This window comes from Vigna unguiculata, chromosome 4 (assembly GCF_037176805.1).
Source record: "Vigna unguiculata cultivar grain cowpea cultivar isolate G323 ecotype 2 chromosome 4, ASM3717680v1, whole genome shotgun sequence".
NCBI classification, from domain to species: Eukaryota; Viridiplantae; Streptophyta; class Magnoliopsida; order Fabales; family Fabaceae; genus Vigna; species Vigna unguiculata.
This window is the reverse complement of record NC_140795.1, coordinates 34,034,644-34,044,764: the sequence shown is the minus strand read 5'-3', so window position 1 is coordinate 34,044,764 and position 10,121 is coordinate 34,034,644. Positions and strand designations below refer to the sequence as shown.

Here is a 10,121-nt window from a genome sequence, read left to right as displayed (position 1 = left end):
GATGAAGTTTGACATCCCCATGCTTAAGTCTTTGTGCCAACTTCAGAAAACCAATTCATTTGGCAGGCCTTAGGCATATTTATAGCTTGACCTAAAGCATTGATCATGCTATACTTTGGCCCACAAAAATGTATTATGGCATCATAATGAGTAGTTCAGTCTTATAGTTTATAAAGATTTTGATGTCAAACCTTTCAAAATCTTTATTTCAGTTCTTTCATTCTGAAAAGCAAGTCCTTATTCAACGTGTTATACTTGAAGATGATGACATGGCAAAAGCAAAAGATGATCCTCTAAGAAAGTTGTTGATAAAATTACACATGTTGAAGAGAGGTTCGGTAGTGCTAGAGTGGGAGTTAAGAGTATTTGGCCTCCACTATTTGTCCCATTGTACATTAATCTGAATGATGCACTACAAATCATTGTGGGAGAAAAGATGTTGAATATTTCAATCATACAACTATGGTGCATATGTAAGATTTTTAATTGTATTCCATATTTAAAACTTCAAATTGGTACTTTTTAATTTATACCTAACTTTCTTCTTATAGGTACATGGACAAAGTCATTGTGGACCAAAGTCGAGCTTCCATGATTGAACCTCAAATCATTCAAGCTTCTGGAAACACACTTGAGCACATGAAAACTTATTTACAAACATACATGCCTAAGTCGAAAAGAGAGATCTACTTTACACTCTACATTGATGCGTAGGTGGCATTGCCTGTAATATTTTATGAAGTATTGCTAATTATTCAAATAATTACATGTGATTGATGGTAAGGCCCATTGGCAACTATTGGTCATCATTCCAACACAATGCATGATTATATGGTTTTGTTCATTGCATTGGAAGATTAAACATGCTTTCAAAAACATGTTACAAGAGTAAGTGTTATTTTTTTCATATAATCTACTTAGTTATATTAAAACTAAGGTTTAATCATGCCTTTGGTCCCTATTTTCGTAACAAAATCTCAATTTGGTCCCTCTATTTTTTTTCATCTCAATTTGTTCATTGTTTTGGGAAATTTGATCTCAATTTAGTCATTTCTGTTAGTGGTATAGTAACAACGCTAAATGGGGTTCCACGTGTCAGTTCCTGGATTTTTTTTAATTTTTTTGAATTTTTTTTATTATTTTTTTGAATTTTTTTTAAAAGAATAAGAAATATGCCATGTGTCAAGCTGTCGTCATGCCACGTGGCAATGACAAAGTGACGTGACAGGGATAATGCCACATGTCAGTATTATGCCAGGTGTCATTTCCTCATTCTCAATTTGGTCTTTGTATTCTAACTAGTTTTTGTACCAGTGCAATGCACGGGGTTTTTTAGATCTTATTTTTCTGTAAATGGCAATGAACAATGAGTGTTATGCAATAATCTATATATGGAAATATAATGTCTTTAAAAAATCGTGAAGTGTAGAAATGAATTAAACAAATAATAAAAAACATATTGTTGTTTGCTTTGAGAAGCATTGTTGTTGTATTTCATTTTGTCTTTGGTTGTCTATTTTTTTATCTGCAATAACAAACACAAAAAAGATTACTGATAGAAATGTTAAATTATGCTGAAAATATGATTTCTTTAAAAAACAATTATTTTCCTCCAATAGACAATAAAACATGCAGTATTATATATTAATTGCATAAATATTCGTTTAACTTTTACTCACAAAAATATTTAACAATTAAATGTTATTATGAAAATAATTATGATATTTGTGCTTAAGTGATATACTTTGTTTGTTAAACTAAATCTAAATTTTACTTTTTACTTACATAAATTTATTTATCCATTTAAAAAAATACTGTAAAAAATATATAAGTTAATTAATAACTACTAATTTTAATAAAATACTAATAATAATACAAATTATTATTATTATTTCAATATAATTAATTTCTTTATATAATTTTCTTTAAATATATAATCATGTATACTTACAAATAGAATATTTAATAAAAAGTTTAATAATATGAAAAAAATTAATAATTAATTGCAGTTATTTTTTATAACAAATTAATTAAAAATAGATAATATTATTTTATAGTAATATTAAATATAATAATGAATTATATTATTAATAATATAATATATCAATTAATACTGAACTAAATTTATAAACATAAATTATATTGAAAGCTACGTCTTTTAAAGTTACGTTTAATATAATTATTATTATATTTGGAAAAACATTTATTTCCTACTTTTTTTCTTCCAGATTTTACGTTTAATATAATTATTATTATATTTGGAAAAACATTTATTTCCTACCTTTTTTTCTTCCAGATTTTTTATATATATATAATTCATCAGTACAGTATTTTGATGTTTTCGAGGAAGAAGTGTTCATCTAGGCGTTATAGTTTTAAAAAAATCTAAAATTGTGTCTCTTTACTAATACAGATAAAATAAGTAGATTTTTAGTTGGGTTCCATGATTTGATCAGTTGAGTTTCTAGTAACCCCTTTATAATATTTTTTTTTATTTTATAATTTTTTTTGAATCGATTTTTGATCTCTTGGTTTGTTTCATGAATGTTAGTAGTGATAGAAGGATTGGTCTTATTATAAATATAATGATTGTCAGCGGAACAATGAGAATGATTGTAAACATAATTGTTTTGAATTTAATAATGTTTAGATGAATTGTTTTACATGTTTAAGTATGTGTTTGATTTGAGTATTAAAAAGTTAGGCTTAAATACCTTTTTAGTCCTCATTTTCGCAGTGTTTGTTGCAGATGGTCCTCATTTTGACAAAATGTTTAAAATGGTCCTCATTTTTACCGAATATTTAAAATGGTCTTCATTTTCGCAATTCGTGTTTTATTTGGTCATTTTCTGTGACGCCGTTTAAATCATTAACGGAGCATTATATAGGTGACATAGTTTCTAAAAATTTATTTGATGTCAAAAAAATATATATTTGAAGTCATAAAAAAAAGCTATTAATGTATTTCTTAAATCCTAATTTAATATAAATTTAATTTTTTGTTCAAAATTTTAGAGAACTATCTTAAGTGTTGCTTGAATGTAGCTACATTTCACCCAAAGACAAAATTTCTCCGAAAATCTCCCCACAAAATATTTGTTGGCTTAAAATCATAATTATTCATTTTTTTGTCAATTTCTTTATGCTTTAATTTTAAAGTCCATCTCTTTGAATATATAACAAAAAATTGTAGAGAAAAGTTATTTTTTTATAAGAAATAATGAAATGAAACAAAAATAGGAAACAAAAATGATTGTAAATTCTCCTCTAGAATTTCTTCCACATACCATACCTCATTGTTAACAATCAAAAAAGAAATTTTTTTGAAGTGAAATTAATTACACAATACTATTGTTTCAGTTTCCAAAACTTTTATTAAATATAAGACAAATTCAATTAAAACTTCAAACTTGGCGACGTATTAGTATTTGACAGTGCATTGAGTCCCACAAAGCATAATTGCTCACGTTGATAATTGATGCTCACATAATTGAAAGATGTGTGTTTGCAATGCATTATGACATCAAAACCCAAAATATTAATTGCTTTGTTCAAAGAAGAAGATGAAAATGGCACATTAATTGGATCACATCATTGAAACTTGATTTTTTATTTTGAAAGTTGGCAACATCAACTAAACTTTTACTAACATCATTGTCGCATATAGTATTTTGGATCTTACACAAATGAGGAAGAAGAAATGTTGAAAGACAAAAATACAACGAAAATGGCACATTATGTATTTGTGGATTTGTGAAAGATAAAAAAATAAATGCTAAGATGATAGATCTACCAAAAATAATAAATTTTAGGGATGTCCATCCAATACAAATATTTTGTAGAAAGAAAATTTTTATTGTTCATTGCATTCTAGTGCTAAGACAAAGAAGTTTTACAATGTGAAAACTTTTTCATTGACACTTTGACAACAAACTTTATGATTTGAGAATTTTAAAATCGGCATTTGGTCCCATAAAACTGTTGGTCTTCATGATAAATAATAATAATAATGCATTATAAATACGCAAAATTTTCTTATTTATTGTGGATCTGCCCGTTGATATGCTTCAATGCATTAAGACCATAAAAAAATAAATTGCTTCAAGTGACAATTAATGTTGTGTGAATTAATGCTTGGTGAGAATAAAATTAAAGTTCCAATTATTAATTAATTTTCATTATATTACTTTCATTGACAATGGTTGAGCATTAATCATTACGCAAAGTATTTCAAACACATATTTTCATAATCTGGAAAATTAAAAAAAAAATATCACATTTTCCAATTACAACTTATTGTAAAGAACTTTGATGTGGATATTAATTTCGTTACACTCAACTTTGAAAAGAGAAAATCTATGCCTTCCTCCAAAGCATGAAGAAGGAATGAATTAACATAACAATTAAATGCGGACTAAACTTACCAAGATGTGAGGGTTTGACATGTAGTTGGACTTTTCAGTTACCAATATAAATTGAAATTGGACTTTTGAATTATTCAAATACAAATTCAATTAATAATTTTAATAAAAAAATAAAAATAAAAATGCCTAAATAAAAATAAGGTATAAATACACATTTGGTACCCAAACTTTTTCGGAAAGTTCAATGTGGTACCCGAACTTTAGGAATGTTCAATTTGGTACCCCAATTTTCTAAAGAGGTTCAATTTGGTCATCTCTGTTAAGTTGGAGTTAACACTGTGTCCGTACAGGACACGTGTCAAGCCATGAAATTTTTATTTTTTTTAATTTTTTTTCAAAAAATTAATATTTTTTTTCAAAAAATTTAAAAAACTACCACGTGTCAGTTTATCATCGTGCCACGTGACAGCTTACAAGCATGACACGTGGCAGTGTAATAGTTGTTTTCAATTTAGTACCCCAATTTAAATTTTTGGTTCAATTTAGTACCCCAATTTTTTAAAATCATTCAATTTCGTCATCTTCCATTTGAGACCAAATTAGTAAATAAGCTTAATTACAACCTATATATACATGTTACAATAACTTTTTATAATATATATACATCAAATCATTTCACCTAAATACTTAAATTATTTTATTTTTTTCATTTTAACCTTTGTAATTTTTTATACATGAAATTTTTTACACTTGTAAAAAATAAAATAATTTGAATATTTAGGTGTAGTGATTTGATGTATAAATTCAAAACAATTATTTTAACATGTTTATATAAATTATAGGTTTAATTACCCTTTTGGTCCCTCTATTTGTCATGAAATTTCATTTTGGTCCTCACGTTTTTCGTTGTCTCAATTTGGTCCTCATTTTCTTAAAAATGACTCAATTTGGTCCTCACCGTTAACTTTGACCAGGCGGTGTTAAAGTCAACGCCACGTGTCAATTTCTGGTTTTTTTTAATTTTTTAATATTTTTTTAATATTTTTTTTGAATTTTTTGAATTTTTTTTATTTTTTTTTTGAATTTTTTAAATTTTTGACACGTGTCAGTTCACAATTTTACCACGTGTCAAAGTGACTCAATTTGGTCCCTATATTTGTTTTTAGTTTCAATTTAGTCCCAAATTTTGTAAAAGTGAAGCAATATTGTCCTTCCTCGAATTGACACTAAATTTACTTTTTTATAAATTTTATGGTGATATTCTTACAAATTTTTATTTTTAATCTTTACCAAGTTTGTATAATATGATACACTTGATGCCTTTATATATGATGACAAAATTGTTAATTTTTGAAATTAAGTTTGGGATTTAACTTTGTTTAATAATAAAACTAAAAAAAAAATTATTTAAAAATATTTCTATAAATATTTAATAAAAATTTCAATTTTATTAAGAATATCATCATAAGTTGTATACAAAGATTAAATTGAGTCTCAATCTAAGGAGGGACAATATTGCTTCACTTTTACAAAAATTGGGACTAAATTGAAACTAAAAACAAATATAGGGACCAAATTGAGTCACTTTGACACGTGGCAAAATTGTGAACTGACACGTGTCAAAAAGAAAAAAAAATTCAAAAAAAAATTAAAAATTCAAAAAAAAATTCAAAAAAAAAATTCAAAAAATATTAAAAAAATTCAAAAAAACCAGAAATTGACACGTGGCATTGACTTTAACACCGTCTGATCAAAGTTAACGGTGAGGACCAAATTGAGTCATTTTTAAGAAAATGAGGACCAAATTGAGACAACGAAAAACGTGAGGACCAAAATGAAATTTCATGACAAATAGAGGGACCAAAAGGGTAATTAAACCTAAATTATAATTAAGCTTATTTACTAATTAAGCTTATTTACTAAATTGAACCAAAAATTTAAATTGGGGTACTAAATTGAAAACAACTATTACACTGCCACGTGTCATGCTTGTAAGCTGCCACGTGGCACGATGATAAACTGACATGTGGCAGTTTTTTAAATTTTTTGAAAAAAAAATTTAATTTTTTGAAAAAAAAATAATTTTTTGAAAAAAAATTAAAAAAAAATAAAAATTTCATGGCTTGACACGTGTCCTGTACGGACACGGTGTTAACTCCAACTTAACGGAGAGGACCAAATTGAACCTCTTTAGAAAATTGGGGTACCAAATTGAACATTCCTAAAGTTCGGGTATTACATTGAACTTTTCGAAAAAGTTTGGGTACCAAATGTGTATTTATACCTAAAAATAAATAAAAGATTAAAATGTCACCAAATAATACAAAATGCTAATTTCAAATCCTAAAAACAAACTTTTTAGTTTATTAAACTATCAAAAACTGAGTTTTGAATTTTGCCAAAATCAATTAAAAAAATAAATATCACTATATAATTTGAAGCTCAATATTTATATTTAAATAATTATATAATAAAGATTAACTGATTATATAATAAAAATAAATCTTCAATCACCAATGGCATTGATAAGTATAAATATATGTTTATTTGTTAATCTTAAAATGTTTGTTATCAAGTACTACTGGTTATTGTTATTAATCGTTACTATTATTATTATGATTATTAGTATACAAAAAATATTATTGAAAAAAATATTTACTTTACGCTATTTATAGTGATAATTTCTAATCTCAAATATTTTGTAGGATTCTAAAAGATTGAACATTATTTCGGATATACATCTCTATTGCATACATTATTACTTTGCATATATCATTATTGCATAAAAAAAAGTGTTTACATATAATTGAATTAAATTAAGTTAAATTGAATAATGTAATATATTATTATACATTATTATTAAATAGTAAATAACAAATGTCAAATATTAATAATTATATTTCTTATATTAAAATTAAAATAGCAAAATACAACTCATAAAATAATAATCCTAAATAATAAAAAAATTGGTGTGAGAAGACACCAAGAGAGAGCATTGAATGTTTTTTTGGAAATGATTAATTGTTGCATGCTGCAACCAAAAGGTGTGCGACAAGAAATATGTTGTTATCTTTTCACACTTAAGTTACCTAAAACATAAAAAAAAATGTTTTTCAACAATCCACGTATTTGAATCAGTCATAAAAAAAATACTTTATACTTTAATTTCAATTTTAAAGTATCTTCGTTAATGCATAAGGAAAAAAATATTAAAGTACTTATTTGACCAAAAAAGATTATTATAGTCAAATACATACATTTTCTTGTAAATGAACTGTAATGAAACCATCTTTAAACTTTGCAGCTAGTAAACTTGGTGTAGTGAGTGTCCATTGATATATCTATATGTCTGCAAGAGATTTAGTAAAGAAGACTATGTAACAAATATATAATTATAAATGTAAAATAAATCCAATATTATTAAAGAAATGAAAAATGAAGAATTAAATAATTACATTTAAACTTATTAAATATACAAAAGGTACACTTAGTTATAATTAATTACCTTCAATGATAATAAGTAGTCTTAAACAGATGAACGATCCACCAGATTTAAAAATATGTTGAGGAATTAAAAATTAAAATTGAAGAATAAAAACGTAAAAAAACAAACAACCAAATCTTAGAGAAGAAGAGAATATCAGCCAAAGTATGAAACTTGCTTACCTTTATTGTCGTCGTCAAAGAGTGAAAGGTTAAAAGATTCAACCTTTACTGTGTAGAAGAACGAAAATACGAACAACAAAGTAAATCTGAAAAAAAAAATATCAATCAAACAGATAACTACAACAAAGTAAAGTAGATTTGAAAACAAAACATTTATCCAACAAAAAAATAGAACAAAAATAAGTAGATCTCAGACAAAAATATCCATAAAAAAGAAAAATAATAGAAAAAAATAAGATATGAGAAGATGGTAGAAAAACAACAAAAATTAGAAGTTGTTACCTTGTTTTTAGTACGGTGAAGGTCCTAAAACATCTCAGAGGAAAACATCAACAAAAAAAAAGTATATCTGAGAAGAACAAATTCATTCAATAGTAGATCTGAGAAAAAACCTCAACCCAACACATTTTGTCAACAAAGAAAAGTAAATATGAAAAAATCCACCGAACAAAAATAAGTAGATCTTGCTTAAAAATATCCATGAAAAACAAAAATAATAGAAAACAAAGTAGATATGAGAAGATGGTAGTAGATCTGAGAAAAAAAATTAGAAGTTGTTACCTTATTTTTAGTACGGTGAAGGTCCTAAAAAATCTCAGAGGAAAACATCAACAAAAAAGATCTGAGAAGAAAAAATCCATTAAACAATAGATCTGAGAAAAAAACCTCGACCCAACACATTTGTCAACAAAGAAAAGAAAATCTGAAAAAAAAAACACCAAACAAAAATAAGTAGATCTTATAGAAAAATATCCACGAAAAACAAAAATAATAGAAAACAAAATAGATCTGAGAAGATGGTAGAAGAACGAAAAAAAATTCTTGTTACCTTTTTTGTCTTCGTCAAGTTGCTCAAGGCTCTCAGAGCAAAACATCAACCAAAAGAATAACAAAAGAAAAGTAGATCTGAAAGAAAAACATTGATCCACCAAAAAAATAAAACAAAAATAAGTAGATATCAGAGAAAAATATGCATCAAACAAAAAAATAATAGAAAGAAACATAAGAAGGTAGAAGAATAACAAAAATGAGAAGTGGTTACCTTTTTTTAAGTCTTGTGAAGGTGCTCAAGAATATAAGAGGAAAAAATGAACCAAAAGAAAAGTAGATCTGAGAAGAACAAATTCATCCAACAGTAGATCTGAGACAAAAACATCGATACAACAAAGAAGATTAGTTAAATATGGTAGAAGAACAAAAAATCGCAAAAAAGTTGTTACCTTTTTTGTGTTCTTCACGTTGCTCATGATTCTGAGAGCAAAACATCAATGCAACACAAAAATAAAACAAATACAAAGTAGATCTAAGAGCAAAATCGAGATCAAAACTCGAGATCCAATAGAAAAGAACCAAAAAGATTATTTTTTGAGTAGATCTGAATGTTTGAGTTAGAAAGACAAAGATGAAGTATCGTAAAACAAATACAAAGTAGATCTAAGAGCAAAATCGAGATCAAAACTCGAGATCCAACAGAAAAGAACCAAAAAGATTATTTTTTGAGTAGATCTGAATGTTTGAGTCAGAAAAGATAGAGATGAAGTCTCGCCATGGTGTGGTATTCTGTGTGAGTGAGAAAGAGAGAGATGAAGCTGAAGATTTGGTGTTCGCCATGGTGTGGTGTGTGGGTGATCCAGTGACAGATGAAGAAGTTGAAAGGTTTGAGAAAGAGAGAGAAGAAGCTCTGAAGAGGTTTGAGAAAGAGAGAGAAGACGATGAAAAAGTTTGAGGAAGAGAGAGAAGAAAATGAAGGGGTTTGAGAAAGAGAGAGAAGTTTGAAAGAGATGATAGTGTGTGGGATACGGAGAGATGAAAATGCTTGTTTTTGATTTATTTTTTAATCTTCAAAATTCTGAGAAGATGACGCGTAAACATATTTTCCTATTGTAGAAAGAAAAATTTAAATTCAATTGTTTCAGAAATATTAAAATATTGAAAATTTTGTCATTTGTTAGTTCACATTTGTATATAGATATAGATTTAGTCCCTATTTTTGTAAAAATAGTGCAATTTTGTCCCTCTCCAAATTGAAACAAAAATTATTTTTTATATAAATGTTATACAAATATTTTTATTAATTTGATATTTTTATTC

General features: G+C 26.3%; 1 long non-coding RNA gene across 3 annotated transcripts; it reads right to left on the bottom strand.

Moving 5' to 3' along the window:
- Positions 1-7,326: 7,326 nt before the first annotated feature.
- On the bottom strand, positions 7,327-9,806 carry LOC114180294 (uncharacterized). Of its 3 annotated transcripts, XR_014994186.1 has the most exons (7): positions 9,251-9,806; positions 9,073-9,171; positions 8,860-8,936; positions 8,592-8,733; positions 8,313-8,379; positions 8,031-8,116; positions 7,327-7,713 (listed from the first exon to the last, which is right to left on the bottom strand). It is a non-coding gene; the product is annotated as an uncharacterized LOC114180294 (long non-coding RNA). The 3 variants fall into 3 exon arrangements; XR_003603662.2 differs by having other exon boundaries at positions 8,313-8,733; XR_014994185.1 differs by having other exon boundaries at positions 8,031-8,733.
- Positions 9,807-10,121: the final 315 nt, after the last annotated feature.